General features: G+C 36.3%; 1 protein-coding gene and 1 long non-coding RNA gene across 16 annotated transcripts in view; one reads left to right on the forward strand and one right to left on the reverse strand.

Annotated features, from left to right (window-relative positions):
• LOC129565429 (neural-cadherin) overlaps nucleotides 1-26,008 on the forward strand; it is a 261,698-nt gene that overhangs the window by 155,603 nt on the left and 80,087 nt on the right. The window lies entirely within an intron of this gene.
• LOC129565434 (uncharacterized) lies at nucleotides 22,663-24,149 on the reverse strand. Of its 2 annotated transcripts, none has more exons than XR_008687613.1 (2): nucleotides 23,369-24,149; nucleotides 22,663-23,293 (listed from the first exon to the last, which is right to left on the reverse strand). It is a non-coding gene; the product is annotated as an uncharacterized LOC129565434 (long non-coding RNA). The 2 variants fall into 2 exon arrangements; XR_008687614.1 differs by having other exon boundaries at nucleotides 22,663-23,301.

Genomic DNA, 26,008 nt, shown 5'->3' on the forward strand with positions numbered 1-26,008 from the left:
TTTCTTTTGTGTGTATACTTGAAATTCGATTGTGTCAACATTTTGTCTGTTGTTGTGGTGAATTGCAAAAATTAAATAACACAACTCAAAAATCCGTCAAGTTTCTTTAGATTTTGCCGAAAAACTGGGAGAAACAACAAGAAAGACAGCAAAAGCAAACGAAACAACAACGGTAGCAACAAAGAGCACGTACACATTCGGATCAAAAGTGCCATAGAACTATCATTGTACCACAATACTTTTCAGTAGTTTTGAATTCAGTTACACTTTCGCATTCTTTTCTACCTATTTTCCATCGGCAAACAACACAGAGAGAAAAAATTTGACATGCAAAAAACGGAGATTCAAATGTTCGCCCGTTCTCCGAAATTTGTGTGTGCAAACACAAGTTTGAACCGCAAATAAAGTTGAAATTTGTCGGAAATTGAGATGAATTCAGCAAGTAAGAAGCTTTCGTCCAAGGGGCGAATTACTACTGAAAACCGGTTTCCAGTACTTTTCAGTACCTGCGATCGATTTTCAGTAGCGGTTCAGTTTTTTAAGTACTTAGTAAATAAATGAATTTTATCGCAGTTCAGTATTGTCAAAATTTCTTGACACTTGTGTTTAATGTTTGTTTTTTAGCATTCGAAATGGAAATTGAATGTATTTTATCAAAAATAAAGTCCACTTATATTTTAATTAGAAAAGTCACAATAAAGGAACTGACATCAGAAAAGAGTGATTTATGTCGAAAATATATGTCTGGCAATTTTCGTCGAATGAAAATTTCTATGACATTGATGTGTGTATCATCAACTCTTTGAAATGTCAGTGCATCTCTGAAACCACGAAGACTAAAACCAAACCAAATTGGAATGGATTTTTTACACAAATGTTTTTCGGCGTATTTTTATTTCCAAACTACTGAATGTCGTATTTTTATAGTTTCGCACTTGTGTAGACAAATCTTTTTCAATTTTTTCTAAAATTCTACCTCAATATCAATTTTTAAACTGTATGGCGTTAATGATATAAGTCAAGTGTCATAGTTTGACGTATTCAATGCATAAACTGACACTGAAGTACTGAAAACCGGTTTTCAGTACTTTTCAGTATCAAGAAAACAAATTTCAGTAGTTTTCAGTACTTTCAGTCAATTCAGTAGTGATTCGCCCCTTGCTTTCGTCTCTCTCTATATCTCTCTCTCTCTATATATATTTCGGTAGATGCCCATATTACGATGGCAGCAGCATGTTTGCAACGATGCGAAATGGAAATCTCTTTTATTGGACTTCTAGCATTCTGTTTGATGAATGGGGTGCAGAGTCCGTAGCCAAATCAGCTTTGAAAATTGCTTTGCCTCATTACACATATGCCGTCCGAAATTGACCCGATGGTTATTTTCGGCATGAATTTTGAAACATACAAATGTCCGGCGCATGATTTGTCGCAATGTTGCCAATAAACAATTCGTAGATGCTGTGTAATTCGATGTATTATTTGTGATTCGGCTTCATGTGTGGTTCATTGAATGATAGTCGATTATTATCAATTGAATTGACTGCATGCTGTGCATTGATCCAATAATTTTCAGTTGTTAAGGTTACAATCTCGTTGGCATATACCACAATTCCAATGGATCGCAAATTTCAATGCTGATGAATGGCATTTACATTTTTTCTCTACATTTCAACAGTTGGAGCTTCACAGTTGGAGTTTTAAACAAAAATATTTTATAGAACATCAAAAACTTTTCGGTCCATCACAAAGGCATTATCTGCATTTCCATTGCGCTTTGTTGTGCATATTGCATTTTCAGCAACGGTTTGTAAATTTTGATCGCAACAAAGGCAAAACGCACCAAAAAAACCATTCCAACTGATGTTTTATCATTATATTTCTCCGTTTTAATATCAAAGTAATTGCTTTTTTCGGGGGAGGACGGTTGAAATTCGTCAAGAGAACACTTTGTTATAGAATGAAAGGCAGATTCAAATGCAGAATGGCAACAACCATTTGAAATGATTTTCATAACAAAAACTATGACAAAGCATCAAATTAAATAGAGCATGGCAGCTATCTCGTTATTTGAAAATGACTTGCTTCGGTTGCAGGTATGCATGCGTCAATCGTTTCAAATTGTATGCGTGAATCGTTCGCACACACACAAATCAACTCTACAATTTGAAGCCAACTGATGAGCATGACGTTTGCCTTTCAACCATGACATTTTGACGCTTCAACCAGCGCACTCTTCAAACAAATCCTCTTTTGGAACAGTGTCGCAGAGACGGGACGAAAAACGACGACACACTTTGAATGTAAATGACAAACAAAGGTTTTAGTAGTACATCGCTCTGCAAATATTTAAGCCCAAATATTCCACCAATTCAAAGCAATTTCAAAAATGAAAGATCTAATCAATTTCGAATTGGGCGTCCACAGACACACACAGGCTGTTCGTCAATTTTCTCGTTGTGTGTGCGTATGCTTGTGTGAGGCAAGTTTCTGTCGTCGTAAGTCATTGCATAATATTGATTTGTCGATAGCACACTTTGAATTACAGTTGATTCAAAACATCATACATATGCATTTGCCGTGCTGATTCTGTGCACATTGCTAAATGACCTACCGCGTCGGGCGATATGGTATAAAATTTCTAGCAGCTAAATTAACTAGAAAAATGGCATTGGCAACGGCAGAAACAAAAACATCCATAGCCACCACCGACAAATGGTAAATGTATGCGTTTGCAAGTGTTCTCCGGCTGAAATTGGAAATTGACGGCATTTCCACCGAACAACAGCGCGTGCACATACATATGTGTCGAATGGTAAAAAATATAAAGAGATGATCTAGAGAGATATGATTCACATGCAGAGAGAGATGCTGAAAAAAAACGAGTGCACACACAAAACACGAAACAAAAAAAAACATCATCTGAAATGAAAAATGCCAGTTGAAATTAGTTTCAGTGAATGTTTTTCTTTGGCATTTTGCATTCGTGTTCGTAATTGTATTCGTTGACAACAATTCGTAATAAAGTTGGAGTGAAATAAAAAAAATAGCTCTGAAATGAAGCACTGAACGAGCGCAAATGAAAAATCACTATAAAACAAATTGCAAGCCACACTCACAAACATGCCATCTGCTTGTAAAACCCAGGCCACACAAAAGGATTCATCATCGTTTTTTTTATCAGCTTTAGTTGCTCTCTGTGTGTGTAACCAGCATACATAGACAGAGACAAAACGAAAACATGTGAGATTTTTGTATTCTTGCAGTCGGCCGCCTCTTTTGTATGTGTGGGTGCACAACAGTATTCAGTGAATACTATTCACTGTGCGGTGAGAAGTATGCCATCGCCGTTTGAGGTGGGAGAAAATTACGAAAAACCCTAGACAACCGAATTCACATTCAAAAGTTTCTAACGTTTTTTTTTCGGTTTTACACGGTAGAAAACCAGAAAAATCATGCTTATTTCTCCTTCTTCAGCCGAAAATACATACATAGAAATTAGAAACGGTGCTCGAAGTGTTGATTTGTGAAACGGAATAAATGCCATACAGCGTTTTGACTTTACCGCGATTTTTTCTGTCACGCATTGGTTTCAACATTACAATTCGTGTTCGTTCATCTGCAACAACGTGTGACACAAAGCCAAAAATATGCAAAACATTTTCCTCGATGGAATATGCATTTTCACCAGGAAAACAAAGGAAAAAGTATTGTTGTTACCATATTTTTGCGTTATCTCAGTTTCAGTGATATGCTGCTGGATACCGTGAACATTGCATGTGCAACACAAAGACTGTATATTAATACGGCGTTTATTTTCGTCACCGTCATTGTCATTCTATGAACAGTGAAAGAGAGAGAGAGAAAAAACACACACGAACTCTTTTCAATGCTATTATTTTCTCCTAAACAACAATGCGATATATATCGTGGCAATGGTTGGCACAAAAAGCGTGGTTTGGTTTTGACGGAGGCGCCCGGAACATACGGGATTTCATGTACCTAAATGCGAATTTATGTTCGCTGACTCAAAAGCATCTCTCTGGCTCGCCTTTGGAAATATGATTTTTCTCTCAGCAACGCACACGTATACACTCATTCTCTTGTGCCACTTTTCCCCCCGCTCGTTCGCATCTCTTGTACCTGTCAGCTTTATTGTTTTCGTAAAGCACGATGCACTCACGACCAAATAAATGCTTCCGCATACAAAATAGAAACATTGAAACGCAAGACCAAAACAATAAAATGATGCAACTAACGTTAAATAAACATGTTAAACAGATGATTCGTCTGGTTTTTTTGTTGGGTGGCTGCAACCGATGCTTCCACCGTTGTTACTCGTATTCACTTCATACGTCGCATTTCGCACAGCGCTCAGTGTTCAACTGTTTCCTTTTGGCTTGTTCAAGAAAACTCTAAACACTTTATCTTGAAAGTTTTTCTTTGTACCGCATTTTTTCTCCATTTAGACAATTTTTTGCCATTCACTTCCTTCATATGAGCACTGTGTGTTTTTGCTATTCGCACTCTCTTCAGCCATCCACCGCATCGTTTGTATATTTTGGCATTAAGTACTTCAAAGGAAATTGTATCGTTCCGTCTTCATTTTTGAACGAGCTAAATAATGGTGTTCGGTGTGAAAATTGACGTTTTCATCTCGTTGAATTGTGAACAATGGAAGCCATTTCCATTTTTCTACCCTAATGATTGTGCATTGTTTCAAACAAACCAATTGTTTCAACTTTGCGAATTAGGTAGTTTCACACCAGTTTTTCTAATTAAAAACACACCGTCTAATGAAGATGAATCTTTGTGCGAAGAAAAAAAAGAAAACGAAAGAAAAAAACAGGTCACATGAATTTGTGTTACATGATTCTTTTCCGAACCATTGAAACTTTGGCGTGGAAAATTTCAAGCAACAACTTAAGTTCAAAAGAATGCAATTTTCCATAATTAAAAACTCATATTGCGTAAAACTCGCAAAGTATGGCACCGCCGAAAAACTTTTTAGCGCCAAAAACCAAAGTAATAAGAAATCGATGAAATATTTTGATTCCATCAACAGATCAGCATCGGCTGCGACTGTAGCATACTAATAGAAATTTCGTTAGACAAAGCCGAACTAAGCCACAAACAAATTTACCTAATCACTTGCGAAAATATTTTCATTGTTGACGCTCGAAGCGGAGACTAATTTTGTGAAAGCCTTATGTCATTTCCAGAATAAATTTCAACAAATTCCATAATGTATACAGGCAAATGTTGAGCTTCTAGACTCCCCATCTCACCGTCGGCTCGGCTGAAATTTTTTTCAAGCATCAGATTACATGATTTTTGAGCGTGGGATGGCGTAATTAGAATATGCCTATGGCATTGCTCGATTGTGAATATGAAAAGAATGTGGGCGGAACAATTCCGCTATTATACACGTGTTCACACTTTTCTCCATTGCTTCTTTCTCTCTCTCTCTCTCTTTCTATTGAAGCTACTTCTTTTATCTCGAAAACTAAAGCTCACTTCTCTATTGTAATTGCGACAAAAGCCGAGAATCATTTAGCTTTTTGTACATTGTCTAAACGTATAAGCACTTATTTATATTAAATTACTTCTAAACGCTGACTTCCCATTCATTATCTTGGCTTTAAATCCGATTATATTCGTGTATGAGAGTGGATGGATGGCAAATGCAATGGAACTGATGAATGGGAATAATGCGGTTACTTGCTATTGAGAATGTCTATGGAAAAATTCCAATGTTCAAAATTAAGTTCATTTCCTAAAAGCCGAATTATTTCATATTCAAACTATTTTCCCAATTTATATTCCGAATTCTTCCCGATTGTTTCCAACTATTTGTAATTGAATGAAATTGTTGAATTTTACTTAAATATCGGAATATGTATGATACGGAATATTTACAACAAAATAACTTAATTTCTTCGGAAATGTAAAGTATTTTGTATTTAAGGTATTTTGTGGTTTCATTTCGATTTGGGTGTAAAATGTTGGGCTCATGTTGATCATAAAATGATAAATTTGAAAGCATTTTGCAAATGTGTCTTAGCAAGAAACAGTACCCGAAACGAATCGAATCGAATTCAGCATAAACTGCATCGAGACACAAACCGTTGCTTTTCAAAAGCTTCGCAGTGCTTTTCGTATTCAGCAAAAGTGTCTAGGAGTAAAAGTCATTGTGGAAAATGGGTTTGAATGAAAAAAGCTCTATGGTCGAAGGGGAAAGGTTGTATTTCTCCGCTGAAGCGCAGGAGGAAAGCGAGTGTAATTCAATGGTGTGCCTGAGCGTATATACACTATATCGGACCTAACATGAAACACAAGAGCAAATCGTGTTCAGCATAAGCTGTAAAACACCATCCAAGATTATAAGATCAAAAATTACATCCGCTACATGCGCATCATGCGAAATCCAGTATAATATAACCTATGTCAATGGGTCGTAAATCACGAAACCATGATAATGAAGTTTGAAAATCATGCGAACGAATCGCGCTTAGTCAGTAGTATGAGATCGTCTTTTGATTTCTCATTTGCAATAATTTATTCATTCGCAACTCATCAAATTGTGTACGAAATGTGAGGACAATCGATGTGTCTGATTTTCAGTGGCTACATTTGGCAAATCGAATGAAATTTGGTTCAGATGGTCAGACGCTTGATGTTATCACTAATGGCACTTTTTTTTTGATAAATTGAACTTGCAGCATTTTAACAACTCAATCAAATGTTTGGAACTTTTGCACTTTGTGACAATCACATCCCGTTGTATGGTATCGTATGCTAGTTTCTCTTCATTTAACGTAGCCATGGTCATAAAATTAAAGATGATTACATTGTTTTTTCTTTTTTGTTGCTGCTAACAAAACGATGCATTTGATCGAAGATTCACTCCAAATTGGTAACGAAATGGAATGTGCGTTTCATGCCAATAAGGACATGCACACACACACACAGCATTCCATCGATATTTGTTGAAATTGAATTTGCCGTGATCAAATTCGTGGGCAATACTTGCTAGAGATAGAGAATGCATAGTTAAGATTCTTGCATGGCAACGACGAAGCACCAACATCGCACAGTGGCAATAAATTTTGAAGCGTTTTTTCGTTTATAAATTCTTGAATGTCTGCGAATGAAAACAAATAAATTCAAGTCACCGCCATCGCTAGCCGTTGGAAAAAGAAATGCGGGAAAATACATACAGCCAAAACGGAGGTTGTTTGAGTCAAAAGCAAGACAATTGCAAATAAAAATCGTTTCTATTTGATTTACCATTGATGTCAAAAGACTATGTGTACTACATACTTCACATTGAATGAAGCTAATCTTCCCCATTGTTACGCACCGAGGCCACCACAGTCTGTTCTGCATTTAGTACAACATTCAATTGTTCTTATTTAATGGATTTTCATGTGTACGAAAATAATTGGAAATCCATTTGAGATAGTAACAATGGAAGAAAATCCTATGCTCGACAGTTGAGAAAAATCTATTTTCACTCTTTCTCTCATTTTTTTTTCTTAATTCCGTCAATCTTATGCCAAACAACACAAATAAATGAATGGAAGTTTGATATTGTACAGACAAAGCAAATGTGGACTCTTCCGAAATGAAAAGGTTACACAGTTACAAAATGTGTGTTGATTTCATGCTTATTGCGCTTATTACGAACCACGAAAGTAAATACTTTCATTCTGATAGCAAATAAAGCTTGCTTTGATGTTGAAAATTCATACGAGCGCAAAATTCTTTCTGCATTGTGCGTCACCTGATGTGAGATCTACCTCAAAGCAAGCTTTTCATAGAAAATTATATAGTTTACGTTAACTTAATAAACGTATTAAACTTTGAATTCAAAGGAAGAATCGTTGATTTAATGGAATGGACTATTCAAATAATGTATTTGAAATTCGATATTATTCAATGGTTTTTAAAATAAAATTGTAGCTGAAATGGTTCGAAGGCCAAATGCATACGATTGAAATGGGATTTCGAATCAAGGCGTGTCGACTGTAAATATATTTATGTTCATATTTCAAGAAGAAATAGCCATTGAAATGGGTATTATCGAATGTACTAAACATGGAACATGTTCTCCGGAGAGAATAAAATGCAACTCGACATTTCCATAATGCGCATAAACATTCCGTTGTTATTACATTCATTTCCCGCAGGACTCATTTTCATTCAATTGTTTTCAGATTCCAAGGTATTGAATAAGGTCTTTGTATGCATTGTCCATTCATTATTCTATGGCATTCAACCAACAATGTCGAGCATCAAAGTATTTGCTCCGATTTGTTTGAACCTCTTTAGAGGAAGAGAGTAATTAGTATTTAAGCCATGAAATAAGTATGCTTTGTTAGATGCCTTGCATGTCGACTGATTCGAAATTTAATTGGAATGTCCTAAGCTAAATGGATGTATAAATGCTGTGTGATTTAATGCAAGATAAACTGGGGAAAATTGTTTTGTTCATTGAGAGACACAATCAGAGTCAAATGAACTGTCGGAGAAATATTTGAGAGGAAACTAATTTAATTTTTCATAGTAATGGATTCATTGAATTCATCGAGAAAATCAAGTGAACTAATTTGATTGAGCTCAATAGAAGAGGCTTTGAAGGATCCTTTTGGTCTAATTCATATATGAAATACAGCATGTATGTTGTATGCTCTCCCCCTGATGCTGAGAATAGATTTAAATTTCATGTTGATATTTTCCAAACGATTTCAAAGCCAAGAATGTTAGTTTCAGTTACCAACACAGTGAAAAAAAAACAAAACTGGCAAGAAAAACTTCCGTTTTCTTAAGAAATGAATGGAAGAACTCCGGCATGGAATGAAACAAAAACTGAGCGAAATATTTCCTCCAGAAAACGATTTGTGGTTATCTTTTTTATAAATTTTCAAACTTATTTACTATGACGCGATGTGTGTTTCATTTTTGCACAAATGTAACTCTCAAGTCAGACATACTGCCCTCGATTCGCCCATTTTTATTTTCGCTCACACACGATATCTCTCTCTCTCTCTCTCTCTCTCTCTGAAGTAAATAATTGCAGCTGAAATAAATTTGAAATTGTTTTTTGTCAGCAAGAAACTTCAACTTTTGGAAAAATAAGTTTTTGTTCTGTCGGTTCCTTTTTTATGAGCTCTTCATTTATGGCGATTCAATGTGAATGTGAGTTTGTATTGCTATGTTTGTCTTGCTGTGTTTGTGTGTGTGTGTTTGCTTGACGAACACTCTCTATTGTTCGCTCTCTTTTTTGGCTGCAAATTCTCTGGGCAAAAAGAAGAAGCTGTGAACGGGGCAATAACAACAAGGAAAAGAGACAACGCACAACGTGTCTGTTTTCAGTCAACGGCAATAAAAATAGGACAGCATCAGTAATATTGTCGAATTTTATATGTTTTGAAACCAGAACTTATAACAAAAACCCATATTTTCAATGGAAGCCACTTTCGCTGTGTGGTGACTGAGTGGGACGAAAAAAAAAACAGTGCAATTAATACCATAAATCAAGATGAGAGAGAACGGGAAAGAGATCGAGAGAAAGCGGTTTGTGTAATTTTATTTCCCATTTTGCGATTAAAATCCCATCGAATGGAAAGCCATGGGAGACCAGATGTTCAAACGGCAATAGTCTATTTTGAAACATCATCTAAAATCAATATTTACTGGTGGAAGTTGTTCAGCCATGTACAGAGACACACAAAAACAGCAGTAATTGAATGGAAATATTCACACAGCTACTAAGTACAATCGCATCAAAGCGCCGCGTATAATACACACAAATCGCTGCCGTATATCGGTGTCATCATTTTATGTGCGTGTATGTACACTAAATCGACTGGTGCATCAATTACCATTTCAATTTTATGTCCGACACGTCGCTTCGTGTGCGATGCATGAAACAAAAACCGATCGATGGAAGCGCGCTTTCTAGCGTACACGCTTCAGTAAGTTCGGAATATTTGACAAATAAATTAATGCTTGAATATCGGTGTGTCTGGTTGAAAATGTTCGACTTTGCTTCGATATTCCCATCGATTTCCGCATTTTTCACGTTCTCTGCGATGCGAATCGATTAAATTACCGAATCTCATATTACAACGGTCGATTTGAATGCCATGCTGATGATTATTATGAATCGAATTTTGGCTGCAAATTTCTCCTAATTTAACGCCACATTTTCATCGGTCACAAAATTAAGTTGTGGATTGCTAATGTATGGATGGTTTTTTCCGAGGCGAAAAAAAAAATCACCATCCATTTGCAAAGCAATCTGTTGTTTTCCATCATTCTGATGGTAAAAATGCCTAAAATCGATATCAGATTTGAATTGCATGACAACCACTCTTCCAATTTGCATTCATCTCGAGGATTAATTAATGTGTAATTACCAAAATCACGCACACCATCCACTCCGCCCATGAATAAAACTAAAACGTTCCGTTTCCGCATCGAATTTTTCGATGAAAGCATAAAGTCGGACGCTCGCATCGTTGGAAAGCAACCATAAACCATGATGTTTAGATAATATGCCATCCATCCATGCTGTTAGCTATTCATGCCATAACCCATTTTATTTGATCGCATCATTCTACATACATATACATATAATGAAACGATTGAATTTAGCCGAGTAATATTTGGACATTTCGTGGAAGTCATGCATTGAAAATGTATCGATTTCAAGTGTTTATCAATAGAGTAGCTAATTTAATTTCCGCTCGGCATGTTTGTGACAACAAACACTGTTATTGGGCGACTTTTTTTTATTCATATTGTAATTAGAGTGCTAAAAACCGCTTTGGTGCTAAGCGTCCCATTTCATAAATAACGCAATTTCATTTGGGCATAATGTTAATTTATCATGCCATTCACGTTCCCCGAAATTCGACGAAAGGGAATAAAAAATAGTGCAAATACCATTTTCACATACTAATGAACAGATTACAAAATTCTATCTCTAAAATTTTACCGAAAAATCATATTTACATTTGAAATCATGGCATTTCACGTAGCGTACTCCTTCCCTCTTTCTGCCGCTCTTCCCTTTCATCTATTTCGTTTCACAAATATCACCTACCGTATTTAATGTTGGTTTTTTTTAAATACAGACGAAATTTGTTGGTTTATCCGCTTGTTGATTTATGCTAAAACACCCCGCATCCATTCATTAGACTCGTTTAGAAGTTTGGTGGTTTAATTTTTGTGCGTTTCTCCCAAATGTTCACAGTTAATTACTAGCTTTGCTTTTGTGTGCACGCTTTTAATCGGATGGAAAAGTCAGTGCCGAAGGTCAAAAATGTTGCTAAATGTCATATCCATTTCATGTTTTCATCCATGCAAAAATATTCTATGTGAAATCGTTGTCAATGTGCACGGAAATATGTATACACATCAGTGTCAGTCATTATGAGCACAAAGCACTTTATTTTTGTTTACACGCGTTGCTCTTTCATGCTCGGTTTATGATTCTGTCATAAAAAAAGTGAATGAACAACAACATTCATTATTTATATATATTTATGGTATCACATACAACTAAATAGCGCAAAGAAGTGAATGAGAAATTACAACGCACTCTTTCGCCCTTGTTTGAACAGAGTGTGTTTATTATTTGTGAGCAGGCTGGTGGGGAGGCAGTGAACATAATTTGCAAAGTCTCTGATTAAATACGTTATTTTGAACAAAGAAATGTCGGAAAATTGTACACCGACTGTCTCAATTTGCCATGGTGAAGGTAAATAAGCCATAGCAGCACAAGTGAACACTTCTTGCGCTGTATTTGCTCTCAATGAAATGCATGTACGCAACGCATAGACCACCGATCCATGTCATTCTATGAAACACAAAACTTGAAATAGAACTCCCCTCTGCAAGTGAAGAGTCTCACTTGTGATTATTATAGCAAAAGAGCTCACATTTTGACCGAAGTTAATATGAGATATGTCCAAGTGTTCCATTTAATGAGATCACTGCGCTCCCCTCTTTGACTATTGTTAATATAGACTAGCTTTTCTCACCCGCACGTCTCACAGTGCGATCAAAACGAGTTAAGATGTTATGGCACACGAGTTGTCAAATTTGATAGGCATGTCATACGAGAAACATGATGAAAGGTGCCATTCGGTTGCCATTCAACGTGCAAAATTCAATTAGCAATAAAAATGTAGCGGCAAATTGATAATCGTTCTACGAAGAAAAAAAGAGAGAGAGACCATGAATACTAATTAAATGAAATCGATCGATTCAACGGCAAAGTGCCACTATTATACTTTGTGCCGCCGAGATAAAACTGCGAACACGTCTCTTCGTGCTGGAAACTTTAACGCTTCGAGAGAGAGAGAGGCTGATTGAGAGACCGAGCGAGTACGAGGGAGAGGAAATATGAAGAGATAGCGAAAAAGAGAGTGAAAAAAAGAGTTTAATATAATATTTGAATGACTCCGTGCGCAAATGTACGTACACGATGCATAAAATAATTGTAATTCGCTTCGGGTCGGACGTAATTCGTGTGTCTGTTTCGCCACTAATTTAACGACCCAATGGTAGTATCCGTGCATGCAAAAAAGAACCACAACATCGTTTTGTTTCAACTTCTCTCTACACTCTCACACTTGATGCACACGCTGCCTGTAAATTTATTTTTAATTCATGCATACCCATTAAGTCTGATTCACTGTGTTTCGACAAAAAATGCACATCCTTTCAAACGCATTCACTCGCTCTACGAGTTTGGAGAAAAAAAAGCGTCGGTGTATGTGTGTGTGTGTGTGTGTGTGTGTGTGTGTGAGTTCTTTTACACTTCGTATGCTGTGACGGAGTATTTTTGCGCATTTGGTGCGAGTGACCCACATTCAGTCAGTTTTTCGCTGGTTTTTTTTCTTCTTCTGTCGTTTTGGTACTATGATAAAAGCAACAAAAGCGTAACGCACGGGAAAAAAGCGGTTCTGACTAAATACCGATTTCGCAGTGTTATCCGTTGTTGCAAATTATCTGTTCCAGTGATATTTTTTTCGGGTGCACGAACACTAGACGACAGAAGTTTCGATGAAAAAAAACAACTAGAAAAACTGCAGTGTAGTTTTGGTAAATCCACTTTCCTTCCATCCCGGAGGACATAATTTTTTTGACGCTATCACTATTTTCAAATGCACACGCAAAGCACTCGAGAGATGAATGTTTTTGCAACGGACTCTCTACCTCTTGCCATTGCCATTCAATTTTTTCGAACTTTCGTTGTGGAGAAAAAAATGGAAACGAAATGGCCAAACCTGGAATTGACGCGATGATGTGCCGCTATAGAAAATATATAGTGTGCTATATTTTCGATTGTACTGCTCACCGAAATTGCCGATGTTGATGATCCGTGAAAATCATCTACTTGCCCGAAGAAGAGGAACAAAAGCCAAAACAATTCAGCTTCGATGCCGCTTAATTTCATCTTATCCGCACTACCCGGAACGCGGCCCACACCGAACATTTCACATCACTCTTGTGCAAAACGTGCCCAACTGTGAGTGCATTAAAACAACGTATCGAAAACTAGAAACACAACAGAAAATCGCTTTATTCTTGTTACGTTAGGTATTTTTTGTGTTGATGTTACTGCTGTTGTTGTTGTTGTTGTTGTTGTTGTTGTTGTTGTTTTTGTTCTGTCTCTCCCCTCTTCGTGCTTCTTATTTTGGCGTGCATATTGTGTGGATTCGCTCACAGTGCTAAGCATTTTGAAGAGTCGCGAACATCAGCAAAAACCAGACCACATGAAAAAGCGTTTCACTCGTTTCGCAAGTAGATCTTGATAAATGGTACTAGATGCTATTCTGTCTGTCGACTCGATGCTTATTTATTCGGTATTATTTCTTTAGTACAGACAGCCAGAGAGAGCGAGCGACTTCATACGTTTTTCCGCCAATTGTTGCCATGAGCGCAACGCTTTTTTCTTGCCATTTATTCCGGTGTATGTTGTTTCATCTTTTGGCATACGTTCGATGCAACCCGAACGTGATGCTGCTAAAGGTGCATGGCGCTGTGATGAGAAGATCTTTTACCAACTAATAACACACATACCAACGATGGACTGCCGTATGCCTTTGAAATGATGTCAAATGCAACATTTTTCATTTTCCATCGGTTCAACCGTTTATACATGGTGTATCTCTATAAATTCAACCAACGGAAGCCCATCGCAAAAAAAAAAAAAACAAGAAAACTACCATCATTCCACTCAACCTTCACTGCATTTTCTCAACTTATCTTACCTCGCTCTCGCTCGGTTTGGTATATTTGTGTCATGTGTGAAAAATGAAACTTAAATGTTTTCCATTAATTTCGGGCTGGGTAATTTAATTCGTGGTAATTTACTTCCTGTGCAAAAACTTTGTCGTTTTTTTGCTGCTGTTGTTCTGTCATGTATAAAATGTAATAAAAGTCTACCGCTGTGGAACTCTGGTTTGGTTGTGGTTTAACATCCATCCTTAGGGTTACTTTGTGTGTGTGTGTGCAAGTGCATCCAACATCTTTAATTGGGAAAATGCTTCCGAACGTAAAACTCATTTATTCGAACAGGACACCACAGCCAAAATACTTTTCTCCTGTTCTCTCTCTCTCTCTCTCTCACAGTCTCATTCTGCACTCGTCTATCTCACATCGTTTTCACTGTCTCTCTCAGTCGCTGTCGCTTTTTTCAGTCGACTTATTCGCTGGTTTTATTCATTATCTCTGGCCGGGTGCAACATTTCGGTTACGCGTAAATTTATCACACATTGTAGTAATTATTCAGATGTTTTATGCTCGAAACAAAAATTACACATTTAATTTATGATTCAAACTGGCAATCCTTTCTCTCTCTCCACACACTGTAAAAAAAACAATGGCTGTGCTGTACATTTTGTGGTTGGCCATTTTTTTATTGGATGTATGCATATGTTACACGGTTAATGCATTTCGTATTTGAAAAGATAAATCGAAAATCGTCTCTCTTGTCAGACGTTAAGCTTATGTTTGCGTCTGTTTCGCCACATTTCATTGATAATGGCGAGCGCAAGTTGTCTGTACTGAAGCTTTTTGGTGAACAGCAGCAGCAGCAGCATCATCATCATGGAAAAAAAACTACGCTCGAATGAATTACCCGCATGCATTTTGTGAGCTGAATGATAGAGAAGCAACACAAACACACACACACACACGAAATAGAACACAGTAAAAAGAAAACTGTTGAAAAGGAGAAAGAAACAGCAAAAAAATGTTATTCCATTACATTTTTCATGTATTGTATCGCTGGCCTAATGCCCATTCATTGCCTCGAGAGAGAGAGAGAAAAAAGTAGCATAAAACGGCCAGAACAACCGGACCTAAAGCTGAAAAGAAAATCACCCTGAACCGAAAAAAGGAGAATGAAACGACGAGCGAACAAAGCAGCAAAAGCATAGATGCTAGTAACAATAACGAAAACAGAAGAAAAGACCAAAAAAACAGCCAGTCATCATTCAGCCAGCATTTTCTTTTGGCTTCAATGGCTTTTTGTTTTTATCTTGGCCTGTGTTATTCGTATTTTTCTCTTGGTCCACCCCATTCGCAGCATCTACTCCACATTGCACAAATTCGACATTCGCTTCAATTCAATCTTTCAATTTTTATCTGCAACTCATAAATATTGTGGATTTACTGCATATTTTACAACTTCTGCACATTCGAATATATAGCTAAGTACAAGCGAAGTAAAAATATGCATCTCCTGCATAAACCATCTCGAGTCTCGTTCTGTCGAGAGATAGAGAAAAAGAATGTGTAGAGAGTCCGTCGACGTTGCCGAGATGTGCTTTTAAAAAGTCGATTTCATCAAATTTCGTCTCTGTGCACGAATGGAGTATAGAAAAAAAACCAACGTTGAACAATTCACAACGAGATGCTGAGAATTTTTAATTGAATTTCAAATAAAAAGCTTAATTGCTATGAAAGTGCCATACCAATATTCACATTCAAATCGATGGTACATTTCTTGGAAACAGATGTGATATTGGCATTTATATTTTCGCACAAAATGCCCGCATAAAATTGACAAAGCCAAAATAATAGCCGTCTACAAAGAATCCCATTACATATTCCGTTTCTTTTAATTAGTTATTCCGTTCGAAATCACATAAAATCCTACAGTTGGATTCTTACTCCTCCTAAGATTTCAATCCCTGTCGATAACTTTTATTCTGCTATTACATCATTGCTAATTGAAAAACCAAAAAAAAAAACAAAGCCAATCCAACCATCAAGTGAAGTGGCTTAAAATGCACCAACTCCACTCCACTCCACTCCACACACACACTTGCAAATATATACAAACTTAATTGACTTTAAAAAGCGGATACCCACTCTCGAATGAAGTAAAATGACAACAACAACAAGCATTACCATAAAATAAACGAAAGAAAAACAATTGAAACTGAAAATGAAGGAATAAAAATAGGAATCGTTTTCGATTTTATTCAAAGAACAATGGAAAAAATATCGTTTTCGTCTTCCTTAAAGGACAGAATATTTTCGAAAATTTTCCATTTCAGCTAATGGTTATGGACAAGCTCATTCAATTTGACGCATGTGATGTGAAAACTTTTAATTTGATTGAACATTTCATATTTGGAACAAAAGAAAAATTGGTTGCCAGAGATAAAAATGAAAATTGCACAAAAAAGGCAGCTTTGAAAATGGCTGAAAAAATCATTAAAGATCATCCCATTTGACGACACGTGTCCAATCTCAGCCATGCTGTTGTTCCTTCCATTCGGGATTATATCGCAGGCTCGTAAATAAGATGCCACTTTTAAGCACAAATCCATTGCATTCCATCGAACGCATTCGGCTGATTGAATTCGTGATTTACTTTCGTGCCCACCATTGCCCTCCCACTCTCGTCGCTCCGGGAAGAAAGCTGTCCATGGTATGAAAATATTCATTTCACCATCGACAGTGAGCGATCCAAATAGGCTGTGTCAGCGCAAGTGAAATACTATGAAATGCTTCCACCTCAGTAAATTTACGAGCACCATTCGCGATATCAGCGAAACGCATGAGAAACAGAACCACTCACACGAACACCAGAAAAATCCGGCCATATAATTTAAATCGAGTCGAATGAGCTGGATGGCGTACACAAAAATCTCTGCATCACTCACTCGTTCTCGCACACACAAACACTTGAAATGAATGTGACGTTAGATAAAGGGCTTGAAATTAGATGTGCGTGACACATTGCAATGGGGCACAATTCGACACTGTCAACTTTGAAAACAATCAAAATCGAGAAAAAATCTTCCCCAATAACTTCAATGTCAGCACAAATTGCTGCATATGTATGTTGTCATCACTATGAGACACGCCGCCACACATTGAAAACATCGTCTACTTTTGCTCTCGTTCTCACTCTTTGCAAAGCGCTATAATTCGGTGGTAATTCGCGTAAATTTTATGTCATTAACTTTTACCCATCGAAATGTATAAACACGCATGCGATGCCGTATCAAAACATAATCGACCGAATTTGATCATATTCGAATTTAGTCAAGACCGCCTCCCTCCTCATTTTGTCAGCAGTTAACGAATAAAGTATTCGCCCGCAATGGTATCACAAAAGTTGCGTCACATTGGCGGTTTACTTTAAATTACAGTCTTTTGCAAACGGCATTTCCGCTCTGGCACACGGAAAACGGTACAAAAAGTTTTTGGTATTCGTTTCGCAATTAGAAATGGATTGAACACAACGCAAGTGTTAAATTGGAATATTCATTGAGTAAAGATTCAAAAACTTGTATGTGATGACTGCATCTCACGGCATGTTGTATTGTTCGTGTACCGAGAATAAGCCACAGAAAGGAAGAGAGAGAATGAACCAACGATTGAGCACGGTAGAGAGACTTTTCATATCTCAATCAACTCTAATTTCAGCTGTAATTACAAAGTTTAACTTCTTGCAAAAATCACGCTCACAACTGAACCGAGCATGTGATATTCGAAGCGCAATTTCTTCCATCTCTTCACCTCGACCGCGTACGTTTCTTGTCACAAACCGGACCAAAGTAAAGCTCGGGCTTGTGAAAAGTTTGAAGCGAAATTAAATACCGTTAACGTTTTACTGATGAAAAATTGATCGACCGAGCGAACGGGAGAGAGAACGTCAAGCGAGAAATGATCTTAGCGCCAGGAGAAAACGACGCTTTCCAATAACAAAACACGAGTGAAAACTTTCCTGACAACTATAGTTTATCGTTGATGCAAGGCAAACGGAAGTCAACGGGCGTTGTTAGTGCATAGCGGTAGAGAGTTTCACATCATCCGGGAGCTCATCGTCAATGCAACGGGCTTTTTGTATAGGAGTTTTCACCGTGGAAAACTCACAATTTAATTCCGAAATTAGTTTGCACAGTTTGATTGAATATACATGTTCTAATTGTACTGCATACAGTTGGAAATATTTCACGGCATCACTTTGAAGTCATTACGTAATTCTTATTCGACGGCACCGGCATACTAACCATGAAATGTTGATAATGATATTAACGAGGTCGATTGTTCTATTTGCTTTTGCGCGAAAAAGTGAAAAGATCAATTAAAACTCTTGAATCAAGTAAAAATTTGTTACACAGAAAATCTCTCGCTGTGTGTCTCTCGCATTCCATCTCAATTGAAAGATTTGTCAAATGTTCATCATTCCGACGCATCAATCATTTGATTTCATTAAAAAATACACCAAAATGAAAACTTTATTTCAAAGTATAATGTTTCGAATTAGTCGAGAAAAAAAAGAGTTTGGAACAATGTTTCTTCTGCAACTTCCATTAATAGCATTAATGACTTTGAAGACAATGGCTTTATTTACAAAAGATTTTTGCAATTCCATTGTTCATACTGAATAAAACATATTTTTTTCTCTCTCTCTTTTTTTGTCTCATTTCAGGTAAGAATTTTGCACTTTGATGTTGATGTCATAACTTAAATACTTGCAGCTAGCGAGAATTCTTTTTTTTGGTATGATGTCGACGCACAAGGTAAGGATTTGCATTTTCTTGTGACACAGAACTCATCATTGTGAGATTTATGAACTGATCATCGCTCTTAAGGGTATTACTTTTGATTATGACAAGCTAAGAAAGATTACATTTGCATCATTTACTACCGACGAACATAATTTCTGGGGAAAAAAAATGTCTTATCAGATCTCTATTGAAGGGAAGTAAATTTTCTATCCATACTTTATTCTCATCGACAACTTTGAATATCCTATTGATAGACAAATGAGAGAGTACTCATCGGCAACATAAAAATGTTTGAAATTTTTTCACTTTGTAGTAGAAGATATCACTGTCAAACTGACAATGTTAGTACATTGACAGAGACTCATTCAAAAAGAGCGATTCTTCTGAATTCAGTAAACTCGTATGCTAGTTGCATCGCTCGAATAGCGGATAAATTGTAGTTTGCTTGACTGGAGTATTACTCGGAAATGATGATAAAAATCGAACACAAAGTGTAAAGTAAATAACACACGCTTATTTATGATTGCATCAAATTCATGTCATCTCAATGGTTTCTCTGTTAAATCTTGATTGCTACATCACTGCTGTCGTCATGGCTTTAGTGCACTCTCAATATTTCATCAAATCAACACTAAAATTGCATTTCGGTAAATAAATATGAACTGGATTTTATTAAAATGCGTGGATAAAATTGAATTTTCCTTTTATTTGCTTATAAACAAAGTGACTTTTTAAAATATTTGCGTCAATTTGTCACTGAAATTGACATGATTCCAAATCGTTGCTTTCAACAACGGAATATATAACATTTGGTTGAATTCACCTAAGACAAATTCCGGCTCTGTTTTTTTTTATTCGTTTCCAAGTGGCAAAAAGAAAATATTGACGACGAAGATGACGATGACAGAGAAAAAAAACTGTATCAGATTTGTGTATGGAAACGACAAATGACGTAGACATATTACCAAAAAGCAATTTTAGTGGAGAGCTGTGCGGGCAAAACACAAAATATACATATTATCCATGTATCCATCAAATTTCTTTTCACGTCATAAAATTTTTATTTTTATGCATTCGACTCTAAAAAGGATCGGAGAAAAATGTGCCACGACGATGTGTCTATAGAGCGAGTAGTTTGAAGATGAGAAATCTCTTTGGTAGCAAAGAAACTCATATCTTAAACGAGAATAAATGCAACAAAAAATACGAAGGAAGGAGGCGGGTGGATATAAGAAAGAAGCAAACGATCGCAGTGGTGAAAACGCATTTTTCTAAATTTGATATGCGAGAAGTGACTTGAAAATGTAATAACACGATATGCAGGCAAATGTTGTGTGTGCGCGCTTCCGAACCGAATTAGGTTAGAGGGTACAATCTCTGTAGCATTGAATGGAAAGCATATATTCACGAAAGAGCATATCCAGACACTTTGAAAGCACGACCAGGGAAAAAGAACGAACGTGTTCGCTTTGTACGATGTTTACATATTTATTTATTTTGGATTCTTTTTTTCTCTTCACATTTTCATACACTAACGCTGGATATTAGTTGCATTTACCTTCAGATTTGTTCCACATACAAACATTAAATTACATCCAACAAACTAATCCAGTTTATGGAAATGATGCGGAATTCCTTTGTATTTTGCCAATTTCCAACTACATTGCATAATGGAATCATTAAAAAAAAAACTTGATGGGAATTTTTGTTTCGGATTTTTCTTTCTTTCCACGTCGACCTGTACACGCTCCATTTTACTATGCATTCGACTGCGTGAATAATTTTTAATAAAATGCCAACATTAAACATGTTCCAATATTTCGCGAGAAATATAACGGGACAACACGGAGAGATTCTCAAAAGAATCACGTTTAGGAATTTGCGCTCAGCGCGCATTTTTTTCCTTTCAAATTTTTTTCTTTGTGCGAATTTCTAGTTTAATAACAATTTCATTCGCCTGAATACCATGCATTTCAAGTAAAATGGAGTAAAATTAAAAACTTTTCGTTTCATATACAGTCATTTTTACCTTTATGTTCCTCATATACTGGGAATTGGAAACATTTCCGCGGGTAAATGTTGAAAATCAAATACTTTCGAGAAAATTTGCAAATATTATTAAATTTGATTGTAGAGTAACGGCTACTAATTGTCACAACCCCTGCACTACACTAACAAAACAAAGTAAAACACGAATTTGCGATGAGCGCATTCAGTGAAGTTCATTTCAATTCTTTGTGTCGTAAGACGCACTCATGAACGCAACAAATTGAACGCATCAACAATGTTCCTTAATGAAATAAACATTTTTTACTTATAAAATTGATGTTTATCACGTGCTACGCTCTCACAAGAATCAATTTTGCACATTCGTGACATTTTTATTTTTTTTGTCTACTTTATTAACAAATATAAAAAAGATTCAATAATACATTGAACAATCTGTGTCACAACTTTTGACACTTGTCTCGTAGCGCTAGAAGTGAGCTGTCAGACGCTTAGATGCAGGACCTTCGCTAATTGCATCATGAATGAAATAGTCGTGCTGGTGTTATTTGATTGCTGATAAGCAAAATATGCAATTTGAATTAAGGCAAAGTGTTCAATTTCCATCAAAATTCCTCGATGTACCCAATCCAACAATTCTATGGAAATTCAATATTTGGACTTTGAGAAGTTCGAAAATGTGTGTCGATCTTTTTGCTTCATTATCTCCGTTTCTATCTGAGCTTCCTGAAATGGAAAATAATACGAAGAATGCTTTTCATTAAATGAAGAATATATCGAATAATAGAGAATTTCACCGAAGAAAATTTCACAGTATGCTTACTTTCAATGGGTTTTGTACGATTATTTTACAAAAATAAACAATACCCGATTCAATGGAAAACGATGAATGAATTTTTACAAAATTAAAATATCTTCGAAAACAATGGTTTTCACTATGAATGTTGTGGCACAACTCTTTGTGCATCGATGAAGCGCAACATGGAAGGATTTATTGCAAAAATTCTTGCAGCAACAACAAATAAATTAAATTTCCGTTGCATTCAAATATTTGATTGCAGCTTGTGTGTTTGCGAAATTCAATATCTGATGCGGATGGAATCTGAAGCCAATTACTCTCTCGCCAATCAAATGTTGGCATCAAAACTGCAGTTAGTTGGTTCAATCTGCCAAATATCACGTGTGAAAAACAGCATGTGATTTGGACGATATTGCTTTCAAATCGCACACACGCGCACACAAACACGCATACACACACGCCACAGTATCACCTTTTTGCCTTGCGTCAGTCACCGGGTGAACCGACACTGCCGACAATTATGCAAATATGACTCGACTGCAGGCAATCACTTGGCATGCATTCTGCAGACGTCCATCGAATAAGCACATTTTTTCCTCGAACTTTTCATCACAATGAATTTTTTTTTATTGCAATTCAACATAGAATTCATATATATTTTATTACTGGCATGCTTTTTCAATATCTTGCTTACTCCAAGTCTTTTTTCCGTTGCAATTCTTTTTCCATGAATCATTTTTACTCACATAACTACTTACTTACATTTGTTAAAAAATTCTTCGAATGAAAAATAAAATTGCAGCAAGGTAAACGAGCTTTTATTGAAATTTACAGAAAATAAAATGTACGAAATTGAACGAAAATATAATTCATTTGATAACTGTTGGTGTTCATCTATATGAAAGCGAGTTACTTCTCAGGTCAAATATTCTTCTTATTGTCAAATATATTTTTGCCATTTTTTCCATCATCAAAAATGTGTTCCCAAATCCAGTTTACAAATTCATTGCGATCAACTATTTTATGACTCTTTTTGACTGCACCCATTTGAAAGACGTAAGTGTTGAACTTGCTGTAGGTGATACACCACCTAGAGAGAAAAAAAACAATATGAAAACAATTACATGGAATCTTGTTGAGTTTACTTGTTTCCCCTGGATAGAGAGAATTTCTGTGCAATTCGCTAGTATGGCCTCGCAAGGTGGTCAATGGACAATAACACCTGTAGCCATTTCTACGGAAACCTATTGGGAAAATAGTACAATTACACTTCAAAGACAATTTAATCAACATTCCATCGGATATACCGCTGTCATCAACCATTTTCCATTGAACAAAATTCTCCCTGTCTCTCCATCGCCGTCGGAATTCGCCCCTTGAATTGCCGTGTTTGTTTACTGTTCAGTCGGAAAATGGAATCCACAAGCAGCTCCTGCACCACTGTAATACCAAATATTTGTACGAACATTGCACTTCATCTTTTTTTTTTAATTTCCATTACAATTACCTTTCAGTTTGACGTCAAAACATTTCCGAAATTCTTCCGGCAATTTATTCGCTTCATCGCCCAATGATTTTATTGTTGCCACTGCAAGTGCTGTTGTTTATATTCAGAGTGTGAACATCGTTCATGATTCATACTCTGCCAAGTATGGTTTCTTTATAACATGTTAAGTGTTTTGACTGCGTTTGTTTACCAGTTTAACTCCAAAAACTTCACGAAATTATTTATCGAAATATTCATTAATAAAATTAAATAAATTCTTACAGCGAAGCAAATAAATCGGTTCTGTCAATCAACATTCGTTCGCAATTTCGGCTTAAATTTTCTTTGTGTGTGTCAAAATTCGACGTTCCTTTATGTAGTCGAGTTCGAGTGAAACGCACACAAGAAGCCGTCACACGTACACACTGAGCCGTTCTTTGTGACGTCAACGCTGTTTGTAATGCTGATTTTGCGTCATCTCTGTCTTCGCCTCAGTCTCCTTTCTCCGCTTGGCTGTCTTCGAATCAATCACATTTCGTCTAGTACGTCGTTTGCTGTGGCGAATTTAATAGACCAAATTAAGTATATTAGATTTGCATTTCGGGATTTGCGACCATAAAATTAGCCTATTAAACTGTATTTTCGTTCACAATTTTCGGCTATGAGCTATGCAAAAAGTAATTATATTTAAATTAAGTGGCACGAATGTTCGAAAGACCAAACTATGAACTGCTCTGATACTTCTCATTTATCAAGAAAAACAATGATACGCTGTCGCGTGCGCTCGCCTTCAATTGACTGATGCACACAAACGAAGTGGAGCGTGCTTCACTGATCAATTATGTAAATATTGACAAATACAAGTTTTATGTGTTGAGTGAACTGAACTCTCTCTCTCTCTTCTTCTCATTAAATTTGTTTACTCTGCGGTCGTTGGTTGTGGCACTTTCTCACGAGTAGTTTGTTAACAAAATTCGGTTTGTCAATCGAAAGCAGCACATCTGAAACCTAAATTGAATAATTCCTTCACCAAAAACGGTGGCCGTTGTAATTTAAAGTGGTGGTAGTGATGATGCTACTGCTGTGTTTACTGTATGGTTTGCGTGTTTACTCTTGACTTGGCATTGTGTACGTTCTACGTTCGGTCGTTTGTTGTTGATTATGCGGCAGAAATGATACTCTCTGTGTTAAAAAATACACACCGCAATGAAAAAACACAATGAGTTTTTTGTTGTGCCAATCCGCGCAAAATGAACGAATCGAGAAATAGAAAAAAAAAGTTTGAGCGATAAAAACGAATGTAAATTACAGTTTTGTTGTTTAGACAATTCTATTAGCGACAATGTCCACGGCAAGCAATGCACATTCTCTTATAATAATTCATGGAATGAGGCAACGAAGCACGAAAATGCATAACAACAAGAGTGGAAGAAAAAATGTTAAATTACACGAAATAATGAAATTCATTAAGAAAATTTTTCAAACTATTCTGTTCATGAAAAATTATTATGGCTTGAGAATTTCTTTTCTCTGCTGCACAATATGAGCAATAAATTTACCGTGGAGAATATCAAAGTTAATGAAACAGAATGAGCTGCAGAGATTTGGAAGCAAAATGAGGCAGTAATTTTATTTGGCGTAATGTATAAGCCTTGTTTAAATAATGTTGGCCGATTATAGTCGGAGCGAGTATAATTTTCTATCTTCCGTGAAGACTAATGAAAAAGGTGCACTTGAATAATGATTGCTTTGAGGATGCTTTTAATTTGTTCAATTTGTTTATTGAAGTTCGTTTGAGCAAAATGCTTGACTTGATTTCAATGGCATTGGTCAAATGTAGCTTAAATGGGCGATCACAGAATTCTATTCACTTTAATTGCAGCAGGTAAAGTCTTTTCTATCGATAAATAGCTTTAGTCTCATTTAAACTGAGGCAAATTGTAAACCATTTTACTCCGTGTGTTTCATTTAATGCAATTTTTTTGTTTCAAAGTTGAAGAGCAAAAAAAGGAGAAGAAAATGAAACTTCCTGTGAAAATCCAAGACAAAAAAGAATGAAATGACCTTTGGGAAAAGTTTTTCGTCTGCAAATCGCGAGAGTTCAATTAGATGCTACTGAGAGAGAGAATGAGCTCAAATACGCGGAAATCAAATAAAAAAAACCCGGCTAAAGTTATAGTGTATTTATAATAATGTGCCGTGAAACGAAAAAAAAGACATAATAGAACAATGGTACTTTTTCTGACAACACTGTTTTGTTCCGGAATAAATTATCTCTTTTCGGTTGCAGTCGGGGAGAGAACGACTCACAGCGACCAGTAATGTTTTTTCCCCGTGTCGGATTAAAACAAGCAAAATGCATGCAGCAACTCTTTAATTATCTTTGAAAAAAACTAGCGAGCAAACACAAAAAAAACGGGATACACTGAGTTCCTTTCAGTTTTTTTCTCCTGCCGATTCGTTTTGAATGCATTTCCAGTGCATTTGAGTGGATTTGTTGTGAGTCTTGGAAAATACAACCTTAAATGAGAATACACTAAAAAATGGAAATGAATGAAGAAGCGGAGAAAGAAAAATTGTCGTAATACAATAGCGGAAATAATGAACTCAAAAAAATGCCAGTTTTTGCAAACCGAGGAAGCGAACGAGATTCGTTTCTTG

Source organism: Sitodiplosis mosellana, unplaced genomic scaffold, assembly GCF_009176505.1.
Source record: "Sitodiplosis mosellana isolate CC-2019 unplaced genomic scaffold, AAFC_SMos_1.0 Smas_scaffold_2, whole genome shotgun sequence".
In the NCBI taxonomy this organism is placed as follows: domain Eukaryota; kingdom Metazoa; phylum Arthropoda; class Insecta; order Diptera; family Cecidomyiidae; genus Sitodiplosis; species Sitodiplosis mosellana.